This window comes from Corvus hawaiiensis, chromosome 1 (genome assembly GCF_020740725.1).
Source record: "Corvus hawaiiensis isolate bCorHaw1 chromosome 1, bCorHaw1.pri.cur, whole genome shotgun sequence".
In the NCBI taxonomy this organism is placed as follows: domain Eukaryota; kingdom Metazoa; phylum Chordata; class Aves; order Passeriformes; family Corvidae; genus Corvus; species Corvus hawaiiensis.
The window spans coordinates 12060656-12080610 of record NC_063213.1 but is presented as its reverse complement, the minus strand read 5'-3'; positions in this window follow the sequence as shown (position 1 = coordinate 12080610).

The following is a 19955-nucleotide window of genomic DNA, read 5'->3' as shown; positions in this document are numbered from 1 at the left end:
TTGACCTCCTTGGAGATTCTCCACCCAAAATGTTCAGTGGGTGTGTAATACAGAACAAGGATTGGCAAATTTTTTCCTGTTTGGTGTGTGTCATCTAGGGCTGTGTCATACTCTACCTTAAAAAAAAAAAAAAAAGTCTGAAAACTCCTTTATTAAGGATGTTATTGAGATCCCACTTTTTTTTTTTTTTTTATTCTCAGATTGTACTGAAAAAAACAGCAGTGTGTGCAGGAAAAAAAGTACTGACAGAGCTATTGGGCAACAAGGAAACTACAAAGCAGAAAGCAATAGTGCATTTCAACATGCACATCTACTGCAGGTTTGCTTAATTCTGGATTTTGAAATGCAGAGCAAAGAGGAACAGACATGAATTTGAGGGTGAAGGAGTCAGATTGCTGAGGTATGGACATGGTTTAGTAGCCTCTGCAAGTTCCAACAGCTTCAGCTGAGGTTAGAAAGGTGAAAAGGAGGACAGAGCCTGTGAGCCAACGTGTTAGCACAGAGGTTAGATATGGCATGTTTGTGCAATGGTCAAGATAAAACGTTAAAATCCCAAAACAACCCATTTGGGTGTTTGTTTTTTTTATCCTTTTGAGCGTGAAAAATCCAGGCATCCAAGTGGTCAATGCAAGTAGGGCGTATCACAGTTTACCAACTTATTTGAACAACTGTTTATTATAAATACAGCATGACTTTGAAGTTCACAATAGACAAATGATTGCTGTTTTATTAAATTGGATGTTCATATTCTTTAGAAGTTACTGATTGTCTCCCCTTCAAACCATATCACAGTTTGAAATAGACTGAATCTGGAATTGTGCTTGTTAAGGCATGTTGAAAACAAGCTGTATTTTATTCTTTCCTCTTTAGGAGTTGTTAATGGTATCTCTGCCTTCATGTCTATCTTTTACGTCTTCCATTCTTCTCAACTACCTGAGCATTTGCTCTTTATTTTCTTTAATTGCTCTGAAAGCTCTGAGAAAAAAACAACCTCTGTAAATCACACAAATAGCAGCTGCAAAACTTGAAACAAGGAGAAGGAAGAACACTATGGCTATTGTTTCAAAAAGTAGCTGAGTGTTCTTTATGCAGCACCAAAGGAGTACGTGACCTTACATATTCACACAACAGGGAGACAACATTTGATAAGAGGAAAGCTTCATGGTCCATCCATTGGAGGTCTCCTCAGCCTTGTCTGGAGAGTAGAGTTCAGGTAGGCTGAAACAGTAAGGGGAGCCCTCACTGCACAAGATTGTATGGGGGGACACAGGTAAAAAAGGTTTCCCCTCCACTTTTTAAAGAATGAAAGGCCTGATATTTCTTCCTTGTTCCTCCATTTCTTCAGAAATTCCTTGGAGAAAAAATGGCTTAGATAGGAAAAATCTGCACTATTTCTTCCTCAAGCTTCTGCAGATTTGTCCCCTCTGGTAGCATTGGTTTATAGACTCAGCAACAATACCAGTACTCCAGTTCTTTATTTCTGGTGACAAGAGGTTACCAAGCAGCTTGTACTTCCACAGAAGTCTGCCTGCTTTTGCCTCATCAAATGGGGCTGTGTAGCCAAGAGGCATTAACAGGTACTTCTGAAATAAAGCCCCTGACATGGCAAGAAACTCTGCTGAGATTATACAGTCCAAAGCAATGGTATCTTTATATTTTTTCCCTTTAGCTCCTTTACCTCCACACTGGCTGTTTCATCCCTTATTCATGGTCCTTAGATATATGGCATTTATTTTTGATCAAACCTGTAGCAATACTGTCTCATAACCATTTGAGCCCGTACATTTAAGGGAGAATGAGCAGACAGAGTATTGCTTTTGCACACAGGTCTACAGAGGTTTAATCAGTCTAGGATTCATTGGAGCTGCCCTGGGAAATAAGGGTTTGCAGGTTCATACATTAATATTGCGAGGCCTTGGTCAAAAGCTCGTTTAAGTCAAGGAGAAATTCCTCACTGAATTCGGCTTGCTCCAGACACAGTCATTTTTTCATAGAGCTGAACCTGAGGAGAAAGTACATTTGAAATCCATTCAGAACCAAATTTTCACTCAATGACATTTATGACTCTATTTTGTCCCTTTCCTGTTGAACATTTGATAGCTGGAGTTCACAAATACAAGCGGTGCAAAGACGATCTTTCTTTTAACAGAAGTGTGATTTTTTTCCCTCCTGAAATTTATTTTTGATTGCAGACTGATGATAAACCCTGTAATTTGTTCTGCAGTTTCACTTACACAACAGCTACATAATAATTTTGTAAGTTATAGCAGTGACCATTTTGAACTGCAATGGTTTCAATTGGAATGCTTCATGAAGTATTAGCTGAGGAATTATTAACTGGAGAAATTAACTGGATTTGTAGGATATCATAGCAACAAAGGTGGCCTATGGCTTTAAAAAAAATTGCTGCATCAGATATGAGCCAGCACATTTTGTTAAAATGGAGAGAAACTATTCAGAATTTGCAATTGAAGCTACAGATTGGTCGTGTTCCTGAAGTATAGGTTTATAATTTGTCACAGGAAAATAACTCCATAAAGCAAAACCGCTAAGGTGTTTTAAGATGATCTATTATGTGGAGGTGTCTAGTACAGCCATTTTGGATCGGTGTCATGATAGGAAACAGATGGTATATATGTTTATGTTTAACATTTAAGGAGGTATAGAAAGCAATTGGGAGGTGATGTATTTTGTTAATGGGCAAGTAAAGCCTCATCTGTACAATTAAAATACAATGTAAAAAACAAGCAACATTTTTTCAGCACAAATGAGGCAATGCAACAACAGCTTAAGTAGATTTATTTTACTTGTTTCACTTTAAATAATTTTAATGAGAAATTCTCTAAATGTTTTTGAGCGGAGATAGAAAGTAATCTGGTAACCACATGTCTCGATGTATGCCAAGCTGTTCTTTAACAGCACTTTCTTTCAATACAATATAAATTTAGCTGGAATTAGCATTGCTGAATATTAGTCCCTCAGTGCCTTACTTGCTAAACCTCCATATTCTTTTTATTGCCTCTGTGCACTTCAGAAGCAGAGTGTGTGGTCAGTTCTGGACAAAGGCAAATTATCTAATGGGGCTGGGGAAGGCAATATATTGGTGAATTCTGTAGCAAACAGCTCGGTAATAATTCAGGAAGGTTGCAGATCTGCACTGGATACAGTAATATATTTTTCTTGTGCTACCTTTTGGATTTGATACTGAATATATCAAAAATCTAGTTATGCATGCAAAGCTGTATTTTTCTGAGTTTTATGTACTTCACCTTACACATGCAGTAGTATGTTTTTTCATTTATAAGATTTATCTTTGAACATGCACCAATATGACTAATGCTCATTTCCAAGCTCTGCTAGGCAAGTTACTCAGTCTTCTGGGGTTTACTTTATTTGTTTTTGCTAAGTATGAAGAGGACATTGAGGGCAACTGGATTTTAGTAGATCCTCACTGTAATTAATTATTCATCAGCAGTAGAAGTATTAGCAGCAGCAGTCAGACATGCAGAGGAGGCTGAGATCTTGCTGTTGTGAACCTTACAGGGAGAGAGGCTCTTCCATTCAGGTTCTGCCTAATTAGGCCATGACACATTTGGAATTACCCACATCCAAAGAGAGAGAAAGTAGTTTTACAACCTGTTCTGATGATCTCAGCATTTTTTCTTTTTCTGGTCAGACAGATAACCCTGGTGATATTATAATATCCATGTTATAATTCCATTCAGTCCCCCTGTCTGTCACAGATGGATTAACTCTGGACTCATTCTCCCCAGGATGGGAAATCCCCATGCAGAGCATGGGCTTCCAACGCATTTTAGTGGGCATTTTTAGGTGGGACTTTATAATGCCCACCCCTGTCTCGCATAATTATTTCTTATTTCATAATTTTGTTTTCTATTTCTAACTTCCTTCTGGCAATAACTTTGGTAAATTCTATGTGAAATTATTTGGGTCTACTGATATTTCTTCTTAATTTGAAAAATTGTTCAGAATTAATCTTTTATCCCATAGATAGAAAGGAGTAAATAAGAGATGTAATAATGTTATAGTATTAATGGGATTTGAGCCTTGGTAGGAAATAGATGCATTATTCATAAGGATTGATGGTCTTTAGTGTCCTAGCCGCCCCTTATGGGGCTTTGGAGGTATTAGACTGGTCACTGGAGAGAGGGTTGCTCTAATGCTCAATAAGCTAGACTAAAAATATCACTAGAATTATAAGCAAAAAACTAATCAAATCCTAAATATAAATGCGGTGATACAAATCCATCCCCTAGTTATCTCCAGAAACCACCCTGCCTCAAAGGGTTGTCAGTGACTTGCCCCTTATTATCTTTAATCAAGCAGAAGAGAGAGGCATTGAACGCCACAGTGGGTCTGTATAACAAGGCACTGCAGGTGAAATCCATAGCCTGTGCTTCCCGCTATCCATGTGCTGCCGGCCAGCCCCGGCTCTGCCAGCCAGGGAGAGGGCAGCGAGGAGACAAAGGGATGCAGTGTTTGCACAGGGCCTCTGAAGTCCTCTGTAGCTTCTCCTAATTTCCATCTCCGAATGCTTCATCAGGCAAAACCAGCCTGGATGCCTGTAGGTAAAAATTATGTGGTAACACGCAACAAAGAAGCTGACTAAAGGAGATTTCTGCAATAAGGTTTCCAGCACTTACACAGATGGGATCTACCCAGACTCTGGTCTCTGTGCTCTGTGACAGGACATTATTTATCTTAATTATAATGGATAACTTAAAAAGAAAGGAAACAAAAAAAAAAAAAGAGTGTGTATTCTTTCATGTATCCAAGCAGATAAGGCATTACAGTTAGAATATTTGTCAGAGAAGCTAAAACTGCTAGCCACCAAACAAATGTAACTGTGTAATTCAATATTAAAAAATATCTTTTTCATTAGACATTAAATATCTTGGGATAATGAGGTCATAAAAGACTAACGTGTTTGGCCAGGAGAGAGAAGAACATTCATAAAAGAAGAGCTGTGGGATACAGCTCCTTTTGGCACCCAAAGTCTGCTCAGGGTTCAGTGTAGAGCAGATTTAAGCTTCAATTATGAAATAAGGTCTGTGCACACACCCTTCCGACCCCCACTTGCAATACCCAAAACCATACAGGACTGCTTTGGAACACCCCAAAGGACAGGGGCCATCTCTGAAAAGGGCGTGAAGTCCCAGAAGGAAGAAGATGTCCTCAGCCAAAGTCTGGGGTGCACCAGGACCCTGCAGGTGATAAAACTCAAGTGGAAAGAGTGGGTCAAGCTTCAGGAAGAATGTAGATATTTGTGATACTGGTGTTTGAAAACACAAATTAGAGCAAGGGTGCTGAGACAAAACCTTCAGCCTGCATACAGTAACACTTGGCTTTCGTCAGTGTTTGGTAAGGGGAGCTCAGCTTTATGCCTGCCTAGGTACCCCTTACCAGAAAAGGAAGCAGAACCCCCATATGCTTTGCTGTGTCCTTTAGGCCCATGACATGTAAGTTTGAGCTTACATTTTAAGTCTAAAGTTAAGAACTCAATATGAAGGCACTAACAAAGAAAAAATAATGACAGACTTTTAGGAGCCCAAGAATTTAATATTTTTATTTAAAATTTATATACGTGTGCACACACATGCGTAAATGGAAACAGATTTTCTTGTCTAGGATTTTTATTTTCTGTGTAATATCACATTCCAATAGAACAGTGTCCTTAAGGAGTCATATGTGGGATTGATAATAGTATTTCAGACTTTACCTAGAGTGTAAGGTGAAACAAGCTGAAAACACTAAACAAAATCAAACAGACTGTTATAGTGAAACAGATGAAAAAAAAAACAAACCAAAAACAACACCAAAAAACATTAAAGGCAAAAAAATAAAGCCAACTTTTAAGGTGGTTTTGGTTTGGTTTGGTTTGGGTTTTTTTGTTTTGTTTTGTTTTTTTAATCTAACACTTTGTGGGAATATGAGTAAGTAAATACATCAACATTGAAGTTGTTGATGGTTATTTTCAATGAATCATAGATCCTAGTTTCCACAAGTTAGGGACCTGGTCTTTAAAAAATCCAAATCACTAAGTGAAAGGTTGTCTTAAGTGTCTGAAAATGATGCTTTTTTGGGATTTTGTTTGGCATTTACAAATTTAAATTCTGTATTTTGGATCCAGCAGAGTGCATTTGGAACACATTTTCATGATATTTTTTACAATAGAAGTTAGAAACTTCTGTTTTAAAAATGAAAATTATGAAACTAAAAAATAAAAAAAGCAAGTTCCTCAAGGTCATACAATGAAATGGTGTGAATTGGTCATGCTGAGGCAAGTGTGTGCGAATGAAATCATTTGCTAGAGTAGATAGGTAGTTTCCTTGATTTCATGGGCCAGAGGGGATGAGCCATGTCTTTCAGGCTGACAATGTCCGGGAAAAAAGATATTAAAGCAAAACCACCCCAAAATTCTGGCAACATGGTCCTTCTTCACCTGAAGTCCAGAGAAGCAGCAGTCTTAGAAGTGCCTAAGGAGTGTCATTAGATATTCCTCCGTGGGAAGTCCAAATGAGCATTGCTCTGTACTGACTTTTTTCCTTTATGCTCTTCAACCTCACATTTTTATCTCATTATTCTTAGCAGTGGTAAGTAACTATGACAGGAAGACAGAGTGGAAAATTAAGGCTTGTTAAGACTATTATACACCAAAAGGATCATGTCATAAATGAGATTTCAGTCTGCCCAGTTTGGGATATAATTAAGTTATCATGTTCAAGGTGGATGGGTTTGAGACAATAAAAGGGCAGTGGAGGTTGTTCAGTTTCAAAGAGGTGAATCTTTTTATGCTGAGGAGTTATGTGGATGTGATTTTTGGAGCAGTGGGGGACACCAGCTCTCTCCCAGCTGTTGAACAGGGGCTTCTTCTCCTGGGAAGGGAGAGCAGCTCCAGTGATTCCATCATCCTTCAGGATGATCTCCCTGCTAAGAAGATGCTATTTTATCACGTCTCATTTCCATGGGCATATCACTAGTGTGCATTCTCCTGTGGCTTTGGTCTATAAGAACCTCTCAACAGTAAAAACAATAAACTTAGCACTCTGTGGAAGAGCAACGTGTTGAAAATTTCACTGTCACTTAATTGACTTTTGAGGAAAGTGTATTTAAGGCAGTGAATAATGAGCATATGCCAATACTATGGACCCAGCAAGGAAGTGTCAACAAAACTGCAACAGAAAAACAGTGAAGCTTTTGCTTGGTTTTGAGAGAATACAATGAGTCTAATGTTGCTGCTTTCTCATTTTTTTCCTATGTTATCATCATGGAAGGCTGGGCAGGACTTAGCTGAATCACTGCTCAGAAGTCAGTCCAAAATGTGAGTGAGTCAAGCAGTGTATGGGCTACAGACTGACATGTGTGTTTAGTGTCTGTAGGGTTCGTCATGCAATTCTTGAGGGCATAATGGATGAGGGTTTTTTGCCTGCAAGTAGCCACAATCATTATATGAATCATTCAGGGAAATTATATTGAAAGATATCATATCATAAAGCTGCAGAGTTTTCCACTGAAAACAGCAGCTTAGAAGAGCTTCAGAAGCATGTTAACAAAGATGATGCCTTGCTGGGATATCTATTATTACACACACACAAGAGATTGAGCTGGCATGGGGGAGGGAATGTTGGAGGAAGGGAAGGAAGAGAAGAGGGATCATAAAGACTGACAAATAATACTTTTAAACATTATACTCTTCATTTCCAAATTCAAGATTTCAACATAGAGTATATGTTTGGGGTTTTTTCTCTACTTATCTTTCTTGCTCCCTCCTCCTTTCTTAATTCCTCAGAAAGAGTAGGACAAATCTGTCCTCAGAGTTTTGCCCTGCTATCTTTCACCTTTTTCAGTCTGCCACTTCTTCAAAAGGAAATGCTGTCTATTTGTGATTTCAAGATGTGAAACTAGTGAAATATTAGCCAAGACCTAAGTTCTTACTCTGACAAAATAATTTTGCTTTCAATAAAATCTTGGGATGATGGGGGGGAGGGGTGTGGTGGTGGGGGAGAGCGGGGGAGTCAACAGGACGCAGATACAACCAGCAATAACAATAACTTAGCACTGTATTAAAAACGTCAAACAGCCCTACTATCTACACAGGGGAGTTCTTCCTCACCTCCCCTTTGCCATGTAGGAATGTTATGAAAATGGGGGTCCTGTGGATATGAAGGTGGCTGCACAGTCTGGAAGGCAGCTCCATCCTCATCCTCAGCGCAGAGAAGAATGCGGCAGTGGTGTCCCTGAAAACAACATCTGTTGGTGATCACACTCCTATGGGGGATAGTGGACAGGAGGACAGCCCTGGGCATGGGGTTGTGCTGCTGCAGCTGGGCAGGCTCAGTGGCTGTCCCTTGGCTGTGGCAGCGGGGGTGACTCCCAGGAACCCTCAGCCCTGCTGCCCCATCTCTTCGCCTGCATTTGCCTTCACACCTGCGGAGGGTGGATGTTTCCCGCTCTGGCAGATACATATGTGTCTGTCCACATTAACACTACTTTAACACAGTATTTCATCATCTGCATCACTATTGCACCAGCGTTTCACAGTGATTTTGGCAGTCCCAGCTTCTTTACTGTGGGTTCCTAATGACAGACTACAGTAAGAAGGAATTGCACAAAAGTTGTGTATTTGTCGTTAAGGCTTGAGAACAAAGAATGTCAAACAGTCAGAGCTGCTAAGGAATGAGGGAATTAAATTAGCCTACCTGTGCCCCACTGTGCTGAATCTGGTCCAGCTTTCTAGAAATGTTGATTCAGCAAAAGCAGGTGGCAAGGAATCTAACTGGAACAGCAGGAGCAACTAGATTTCAAAGTTTCCTCTTGTCACAAACCCTTTTCTTTAACTTATTAGGTTTGAAATTGATTGTACATACATTAAAGGATCCTTCTTCCCCCCTGCTCTTTTTGCAGCACAGGGAACCACAACTCTTCTTAAAGCAGATATTCTGGGGAAAGAGCTTTGTATAAAAATCTTGGTTTTACATAAAAATCAGAAGCAGCATGTTTCCATGAAAAAAAATCATGGTAAATTTAAGTTTTGTTTAATGAAAGATTTCTTGAGTATTTTGACTAAAAATATCTTTTTTAGTTATTTGCTTGTGAGATGCAGAAAAAAAATAAAATCCCTGTTTTTAGAATTCTTTCAATGGCAATAACTCACATTAACTATTAATGGAAGCAAATGACTGAAGGGACCCAGATTTCCTTTTTGCATTGTTATGAGAAATAGGAACCTATATTTCTGGCAAGCAATAGTATTTTGTCACTCACAGCTCCTAGCTCCTAGCTAAAGCAGAGAAAGACATATCTGTTCTAAAATGAAGTTACAACTTCAGTTTTAAATCTAACCAAGATAATACCTATGTGAATAATATGTCAGATGAGCATAAAACTGTCTGTCTAAGGACGTTAGCTCCTTAGAAATATCATGGACGCTTTCCCCTGGTGTCAATTTAAATTTGGGGATATCTCCATCAAAATCAGTGGAGTCAGAACTGTGTAAAACTGACATGATAGTAGGATGTGATCCTGCCTGCCTGTGTAACATCTATCATCTTCATCAATTCAAAGACTGAACTTGGGCCATACATAATAAACAGACTTATATTGTTTTCTGGGGAAGGCATAGCTGCCAAAGAATTGCACTTGAAAAACATCTGCAAGCTTAGTGTTGATCTCAATGTTAGTCCACCCAGGTCTTCTGCACTGTGCCATCACTACAGCAGTTTCAGAGCATATCTCATGAACACAGAGACTAAGCTGTGTACAGATACAAATGTGGGCTTTCGTTGAGGAGCAGGAGGTGCACTTCCCACACCTCAGAGCTCTGTGCTCAGACCACCAGCCCTGGAGACTCAGGCTCACCCCCACTGCCAGGCACCCTCCTGGGCAGCAGTTTGGCAGAACTGGAAGCAGGGCATCATCCTCACCAGCTGAGGAAGGCAGCTGTAGATGTCTAGTTTGGGTTTCAGTATGAAGGTCCTAAGTCTGCCTGTACATGGTACAGACAATATATGTTCATAAACCAAGGTCTGATTTAAACCACCTGGAAGGCAGTCACCTAAAACTACAACACACCACTTTGTAGATGTTCAGGTCCTTCTCTGTGCTCACTCCTAACACATTTTCTTCAAAAATCTTGCTCTTGGGTAGTCAATGTCGTAAGGGCTATCTATCTGCCTGAATGTATATATATGCATTGCATTTTAAGCTATGTAGCTCGCTGTCATTGACTTTTACAAGAAAAGTAGATTTGAAATAAATAGGAACATTATATACTGACTTAAACAACAAAGCAAAACATATCCTATTTGAGAATTCAGGTGGCTAAAGATATTGAATGAGTCACTATGTGGTACCTCAGAAATTTCATAATATTTTATTTTTATTGGTGGGTCAAATGAGTCAGTTGACTGAAGGTAGGATTTAAGACAATGGGTAATTAGTGTATGGGTGAGTAAAAATATATAGTGCATACCTTTCTGTCTCCACATGTTATTTTTCCTTAATCTGATACTAGACTCATTTGATAAAAATGACTCCATTTTTGCTGAGTTGGCCCTGCCACTGACAAACTCACCCTTAGGAAATGACATTTTCTCCTCCCAGAAGTGTACTTACAGTATATTGTCAATTTTAAAGGTTGAAATTTTCAGCCTTTAAAGAGTAAAATAATATGCTTCTAAATTCTTTTATAACTATTGTAAAAGAATGTTTTATTTCCCTTGAGAAGAATGTGAAAACATGAGGTAAATATCGTCGGTAAAATTTCTCCATAATGCATGAAGAATCACCTTTAATTTCTCATGATTTTTCTTCCTTTCAGTGAAATTACTGCTTATTGTCCATTTCCACCAAAAGATGGAATGGCTAAGAAGGGAGAATAGTTTTAAAAATTATATGTTCTCTTTGCCTTGTTTAAATCAGCACATCTCCAAACATGACAGCTCAACTACCTGCTGAAGACCTAATTCTCATTAAAAAAACCAAGAAGCAAAAACCAACACCAAACCACACTTTATATATTTTATAGGTTAATTTATTTTATAGGTTAATTTATTTTACAGGCTCAATTCACACAATATTTACAAGGCCTTTGGCCTTGCTTTAGTTCATAGTATTATTCTACAACATTGTCCGATTCACTGATACTGGACTGTCCCTTCCAGACTGGAGTTCTATTTTCAGCTAATGTGAGCCAGGGTAGCTCACTAGATGAACCAATTTATACTGCATTTGAATCTCAGTCTGTAGTCTTTTTAGAGTTATTGTTAGAGTGAAATAGGCTGAAGGAGGAAAAATGATGAAGACTAAAAAGGTTTAGAACATTTATTCAGGTGGCCTTCTCCCTAGTGAAATCAGAGCTCTATCTATAATTTATGGGCAGAACAAGACACCTAAAAATAGGGTTCAAGGAAGCCAGCGCTTTGTGTGAAGTATTAAACAGTAGGAAATGACAAAGAAATGTTCAGACTTCTGCTCTGCCATCAAAGGTTGTTAAATGAACACAGGGTTACAGGAAAACACCTTTTCCCATTTTGGATTTGCAGCTACAAATGAGTCTTGGAATTAGTTTCATCTGTCAGCTTCATCTTTTCTTGCAAAGACCAGAAGTGATACTCTCTTGGTATATGTGAGATCCATGTTCATATATCTCTGAAACCCACTTTGGGGCAAGAAATTTCACCAATGTTTTCCACAGTTCAGAAAAAAATCACTCTCTTTGGAGAATTCTGGAATGGTGCTGAAATTCAGTATTCAACTAGAATTGCTAAATTCAATATAAATTAAGAAAATTCTAATTGAAAGAGAGATTGATATTTTATCTCACTAAGATAAAATCTCTTGAGTTATTTTCTCCGTGCTTGTTTAACCCCTAAATCTCTACATCTGAAATCAGAAAAATACCACATTTGAATTTAAGCCTCACTTAAAAGAATTCCTTAACCACCAAGCCTCTGAAACTAGGGAGAGATACTCATTAAATATTTTAGTCTTGTTTTAGAATCTACATTCAGATTAGCATGTTAGCTGGGTGGGGAACTCAGGTGCAATTCAATGGCTTGATTTCGTGAGGATGTCAGACTCTGAACTTCTGTGTAACAGGTACAGATCAATGAAATTTTACAGATCATGCAGAAGTAGCCTAATCCATCCAAAGCCAAGATAATCCTTCCAATAACTCCAGTAAGCTTTCTACAGGGCTACCTACATGTCTGTTATTCTGGGATGACGTGTGTTGCTGGTTTCTCCACTGTGACCACAAAACCCCACGTGTACTTGTAAGAGTAAAGGATTGGTAGCTTTGTGCCTATGCATCCATACTTTTGTTTAGTTTTGTTTTGTTTCTGTAGGGGTTGATTGCTGACTTTGGATTCTTGAAGATTTTTCTAATACAGTTTTGATCTCTAGGAATTCCTTCCTTGCCTTCAGTACTTGAGAAGGAAACAAAAGCAGTATTTCTGGGGCCACATATTGTGTGCTCACAAGAACAAGTTCCTTCCCCTTCCTCCTGCTGCCTGAAAGACTCTCTGATAAAACCAGTGCATTTCATTTTCACATGACTTGTGGGGCTCTTAAGATCTAACATGCTATCTGGGTAGGCATCAACATTTTTCAAATCTTTTTTTACACCTCCAAATTCATAGTTCTCCATCAAAGATTTTAGCCCAAAGAGCAGTTAATAAAGCTGGATGACCTCTTGCTCTAGGATTTTTTAAGTCTCTTTCAGACTAAAATTAGATTTCCTTCTTTAGGAAGAGAAACAGACCAATGTGTGACCCTTGAACTGTCAATCATCTGGAAGTAAAGCAGGGAACTGATTTCTCTCAGAGCAGCAGAATGAAATGCTCCAAAATAATAATAATAATGTGGCTATACATATTTATAAGCTCATCATTATTAGTCTTTAGTATGATTGCTCCTATCTGATATTCAATGGTAATTTTGGCCCATGGATATATACTTTGTCTTAGTTCCATGAGATACTTTAATTTCAAATAAATCATGCTTTGAATGAGTTGACCACTAATTAACTGGCAAGTCTCAAATAATAGTCATCTATGGGTGTAGCATTCCACTCCTACACAGAAGGGAGCACCCAAGATTCATAGATGCCTGTGGTCTAAAAAGAATGGCAAAAGACGGAAAGATCCAGAAAAAAAATGCTCACAAAATTTTATTAGCAAACTGCACACTCAGCATGGAAATTGGTATATATTTGCCTCTATTTTCTAGTAACAAAAGAAAAAAGAAGAGAGGGAAGAAAGAGGAAGTTGAAGTGAGATCAGATAGGAGAGAAAAGGACATCACCAATCCTGGGTCCAGCATGGATCCCGGTGACAAGGCACCACCTGCACTTTGTGGGGGTTCCTTTGCACAGGTGAATTGTCCCCATCCTGGGATTAGGTTTCTTGTTCTTCATGCAAATGAGTGAGCATGTGCAGTCTATTCTTCTGGACCTTTCTGGAAATTGTTTGAGGGGCTTTGAGGGTCTTTTGGTATTCTTGGCACCCCTCTACTGGTCTTGCCTGCTCCCTGACCCCATTCCTGGGCTTGTGCTGTTCTGTGTTGTGGATCAGAACAGGAAAAGTCAGCCCCAGAAAGGTGCTGCCCCACCTCCATACAGCCCCTGTTCCAGCCACTTCCTGTTCTAACTTGCCCACTTGTGTCCCCATTGTTGCTTGAGGCACAGCCACACATTAACTCCTTACTGCCCAGACATCCACAATGATAATTGAATGCTTTAATTGTGTTTGATAAGTGCCTATATGTTGTCCAGTAGTGCTTAACATTTCCATTCATAATCTGGGAGTAAATATAAAGCCATTACTGAGAAATAAATTAATGGAGCAACATTGGAAAGAAAAGCAAATAATAACAAATTGATGAAGGGAGAAGTTCCCTTTCACACACATGCATTTTAAAATACCAAATGAAGCAACTTATTTCTAGGAATAAAGATGCTAGACCATATATTTACAATAAGGGACTATACAGTGGAAGTCAGTTTGCAAGCAACTATAAGAATGCAGAATAATGGAATAATGTGCTAAAAGAAAAAAAAAATACCAAGAGGCTTGTAAAGGTTTATCCTTGGCTGATAAACAGGAATGTAGGGGGGGGAGGGGGGTGTTGTAAAACTATTTCTGTTCAGTTATGGCAGCCATATGTTAAAATAGCAATTGATAAATTAGGGAAGATGGAAAAATAGATGCCACACCCTGAGAGATACCACGATGATAGTCTGTTTAATTGAACAAAAAACACACTGAAAGGAAGCTTGTTTACAGCACCTAAAAAAACCCCAAATAATTTCTCTCACACCTTGCAGGTAAACAAGACAGAAGTAGAAAAATAACGACTTGTTTTCCAGAGCTAATTTTCCTCAGTCTTTATTATTTACATTGTTAAAAGGCAGTTGTAGCCACTCCTGTACAGCAGAATGTGCCTCTAAGTCATGTGATCACAGGGCATGAGCAAACACTGAAAACTAAAGAGCCTTTTAATTTAGAAGTGGGGGAAATGAAAGAGACCAGTAGTTAGAAGAAGGAATCAGACAAATTCAAATGAGAAGGCACACAGTTTTAAGAAAGAGGAAGATTAGCTGTTGGAGCAATTTGCCAAGAAAACCAGGGGGAACTTTGATGTCTGCAGAAAAAGACTAGATCTCTTTTGAAAAGAGATGATTCTAGGAAATAAAATTTTGACACTAATACTGGAATAAGTGGGTGAAATTTTATGGCCAATATTGTGCTTCTAAGGTTGGAGCAGAGATCTTTGGCTTTAGATTCCACTTCTGAGAGCCTCTGAATGTGCAAGGAGAATGCAATTTCTCATTAATATAAAGGGAAAAAAGTGTGACTGGTTAAGCACTGGAACTGGCTGCCAGTAAATCATTAAATCTCCACCCACAGACTTTCAAAACTCAGCTGGAAAATGCCCTGGACTAGATGATTTCTAGAGGTCTGGTCTAGTATGAACTTTTCTACAGTTCTGCAGTTTCCTGATGTGCAAGATACTGGTGACATTTGATGCCACTTGCATATATAAAAATTAAAAAGTCTACAGATGGACTATAACTTCTAGTGATGTCCTGTTGTTATCTGACTGAAAAATGGATGGTCAGTACAATTTTTCTGGGTGTGATCAAAGATAAAATTGCATGTCTTGAAGACTTTTGAAAGTTGTAGCAAGGAACACATATATATTTTGATTTATTGCATTGTTAAATGTATTGCTTGCAAATGCATTTTGCTTGAAAACATTGGAGAAAACAAATTAAATAATTGGTAATCCAATCTAGATGTTGCTTTACTCAGGTTCATTTTATAAATGTGGGCTTTGCTCATGCTCCACCATGCACTCATATTTGGATACTGGTTTGAGAACATGGTACCACCAGCTCTAAGGTGTGCAGAAAGCATGTCCTTAATTAGGATAATGTGGCTCATTAAACTTCATTTCAAACCCCGTTGTGAGTTTGCAAACTGTACTGTGGACGCAGCAGGGACTGTATGGCAGAGGGGAGCATCAGAGCTCCCCCCTCCAGCCCGTGCTCCTGCAGGTGCCTGGCAGGAGGGCCCTGGCTGTGCCCCTCTTCATCGCCAGCCTCTGGCCACAACACTCCAACATTTCACCTCCAGCTCAGCTGCTGTGCCATTTGCTCTTCTAATACCCTCATGTATCAAAGGAAATTTTAGATTTTTTTTTTCCTCCATGAAGTGCTATAGTGAAATAATTTCCTTGTTTTTATTCTCAAGTTAGCGAGCAAAACAAAAATGTTCCAAGGAGAGTCAAATGTTTTCTCACAGAGGCAAAGCAGTGGTGATCTTGTCTGTCTGCAGGCAGAGCAGCTAATTGGGCAGGGAGGTGCTGTGATTTAGCACCCACGTCCTTAGATTTTAATCCAGTGTAAAGTGACATAATTGTATTGATCTCAGTGCTGATTTACACTATCTGAGAATATTACCATTTATTTTTAACTTGCCTAAATTCCCTATCTGCTCTAGTATTGCTGATGCAAAGAGAATTAAAATACTCCAGATCAATCTAGTCTCCCAAAGTAACAATGAAACATTTATAACTGCAGCAAGAAAGGTGCACAGAAGCTCTTTTATTCTATCCTGCTCTTAAGAGTTAAATGAAATTACTGAAGCATGTTCTAAATTTTATCAATTGTGACATATTTTATGCTGGCATAGTATATTCAACAAGTGCATTAGGAGAGTGCTTAGCACTTTGTAATTACACTCATATTTCATTTTAAGATAATTTCATGCTATTCTTTCAAAACACATCAAATGTGGAGCTGTAGTCTTGAAACAATAGGATGTGATGTTAAAAATTCAGATCTAAAATTCTCTTCTACTTCTCTAATGGATATAACTAAAATACAGTGTGAAACTTTCATTCAAAAAAACCCAAAAACCCTGTAGTCAAAGAGATACTATTCATTTAAGTCACTGTTAATTTGATGAAATTCCATTCTCCTTTTTTTTGTCCTACTCTGCTCCCCCTCTCAATGAAAAATCAGGTTTTCAGTATCAGTTCTCTCAGTAAAAAATATACATATTATACTAACACTCCTGATACATGGAATTTAACATAATTTAAACAATTATTTATGACACACGTTTTTTGCACCTGTGGGGAAGTTTCTGACTCAGCAATAGTGTGGATAGGTGGTTACTCTTTTTGCAAAAAAAAAGATCATTTCCTCTGTGGATGTCTGTTTTCTATATTTAGTTGTGCTTCATGCAGAGCCTGAGAAACAACTAGACAGTGCAGATTTATCCATATCAATTTCAGTGGGAATGCCACAAGTAAAAAGGTTGTAAATTCAGGGCTTCAGCAAGAAAACAGCAAGTCTTGGTCTTAATAGGACAGAAGTTTTGAATAGAGAGTGATTGGAGCCAATTAATGCAATGACAAGTCAAGGAGAGCCATGGGAATTGTTCACTGGAGGAATTGCAGGGCTGGATTTTAAATAGCGAAGGGAGAGGTTCTGATCTCCCCAAAGCAAGGGTCTGTTCTCTATGCAAGCCTGAGGCCAGTGATGCAGGAGGTGTGTAGCAGTCCCCGTGTGATCCAAGGCTGCTTTCAAGCTGAGCTGCCTGGCTCCGGGCTGCACGCAGGCAGCTTGTGCACAGCTGAGCTGCAATTGGGCTGCAGAGCGTAATTCCCTGGCACTGCAAAATATACACAAAGAGGCGTAAGCCTTTCACCACCTCAGCATTTCAGACCATATGTAAGGAGGCACTGCAATTAGGATACAAGTTTTCTTCCAGTTGAGAGACTCTGTAGATTTATTAATAATCCCACTTCACTTTTGCGAGGAAAATATAAGTAATGTGGTTCTGGTAGCAAAGGATGAGCCTCCCTCTAGCTTGGGAGAGAGGCGGACGTGAGCTGGGAAGCCTGCCATCAAACACTGCCTCCACATTCCGTCTGTGTTATTTGTTGTGCCATGTAATAGATCTCAGAGTGAACTTTTTGCACACTACTGTACAACCAACAAGCACTCGAGTTGTAGGAATAAAGTTGGGTAGCTCAGGAGAAAAGTTAGTGCTGCTACTGGCTCAGCACTAGCTGTGGGGAACTGTACACGGGCTCTGCGGGGCAGGACAGGGCTGTGCTTGCTGGAAACAGGCACCGCAAAAATCCCACCAGAGCTGGCCAGACATGGAGCACTGCAATGGGGCAGGAAGAGAGACAATCGTGATCCAGTAGGTTTTACAGCTGCATTAACAAATTACACTTAAAGGATACAGTTTGAGAAATTAAGAATACAGACTGGCCTGGCATTTGTTGTATATGTACAAAGAGTACAGCTCTGACATGGAGTTCTGCAGTTTAGAACAAAATGATCAGCACCTGATGAACTGACTTACAAACATTGTTTTGCTTTAATTAAGATGAATACTGCAGACCTCAAAGGATTTATGAATATTTATGTAACATATATAGCTCAGGCCATTCACCTGAACAGAGATTACAGCCCTCAGGTTATACAAGGCTCTAATAAAGTTTGTGTCGCATGTAATATATCACCAGTCATGGAATGTACTGTGATTTTTGTTGGGTTTCTTTTCAATCAAGGTTCTCAGTAGGTTTTCTCCATGACTCATTTTCACATTCTCATGCGATGCAACAGAGTTGCTTAAACCACTGTGGTTATCCCGAGCTGGGAAAATTCACAGGTGAGTATGTCATGTTGTTTGGCATGAACAGTAACTAGACAGTTCCTTTATTTAGTGTAATTAATCCTGCCTACAAGTAGTGGCATTTTCCACAGTCTGTACCATTAAGTGGGAGCCCAGTTTTGAAAATTGATGCTAGTTCCTCAGTTGCATTCTTGGTTAAGGTTGGGTGTGTAATATCCCACAAGGTCATTTAAGGGAAGGAAATACCTCATGTTTCCCAACATCATCAGTCCAGTCATGACCTGATTTTGCAATCTTACTCATATTAGGCAATTCCCTTGCATGTCATAGGATTACTTGCAATAGCTCGGGCTACTTGCTTTGAAGGATGATGACTTTGAATCTAAATTATCTGCTCCCTAATATCCTTCACTGTAGGAGAGGAAACAATCTCTCATACAGAATTAGAAGAGGAAGATGATCTTGAAACAGCACATGCAAATAACCTCCTACCACTTGTTTAATCGAGTAAGAGGTCAGCTCCCAAGAAAAATTTACATCCACAATGTATCATTACTATTATATAATATCTACCAAAAATATTTGCTGCAGTAGAAGTGTAGAACACGGGGTTAATAACCATTGCAAATGTTCTTTGCTGAATACCAAACTAGCCCAAAATAAATCACTCAATGTGTATTAAACAACAGCATCTAATGGTGGCAACCAAGGGGTCAGACAACATTATTGCTTCAAGTTCTTATTCTGTGGATACATTTTTGGCCTTGAATCCATCTTTACAGTATAAATTGCCAGCTTAAAGAGTATTTTTAAAAGCAATCCTTTGAACAGGAGTGGGAAGAGCATTTAAGCAGCTCCAAGGTCCCCATAGACACAGAGCTGGTGGAAGCTGTCAGGGGAATGTACTAATAACCCCCAGAAATGTACTATGATTGCCATTCTCCTTGCTTCAGTTTTAAATTTCCCCATCTCAGGCCATAAATGCATGGGTCAAGTCCACCTTGGCCACAGAGATCAAATATGTTCTCTGCAGCATTAACTTCAAGGGGGTTTTAATTTTTTCTGACTCTTTTTTCTGAGGTTGAAATGAAACCTTGCTTTTTATTTTGGGAATCCTTTTAATAGAAAACTTTTTTCTAGGAATCCTTGAAGAGGGTTATGGTATGTTACTGCTAGTCCTTGGGTCAAATTTTCTCTTGTTGTAATGATTTAAATGGAGCTTTGCCAGCTTACAGCAATAGAGGATATATTCCCATGAGTTTTACATAATGAAATTTTATTGCTGATGTTGATTCCTGGGGTTGCCCCATACCTGAAGAACTCTGGGCAGAAAACCAAGAACTCCATATGATTTTAGTTCTGTTTGCTGCATGTGAAACTTCATTGATTTCAGATATCCTCAGGTTTATACTGTCTATAAAGTGAACATTATCATCAGAGTATCTCATATTACAAAGGTAAAGAAAAAAGGCTTGCTGTAATATTTTCCTGCAGGCAAATAAGGGTAGGCTCTCTTGAAAACATCTGATGAATTTAGCAACAAGGCCCAATGCAGCAGAGCCAGATCTCTCTAATTGCCTTTCACCTCTAATATTTTCCTCCACAGGCTGTTGTAGGTCAAGTATTATTCCTGTATTGACTATACTAAAATATTTGTTGCTTAAAGTAAAGCTTTTTGAAGTAAAGACTGTACAAACAGAAAATAATTTTGATCAGCCTTACTGAAAATATTTTAGATTTGGTAGTCATAAGAATATTTTTGTCTGTGATTATGAA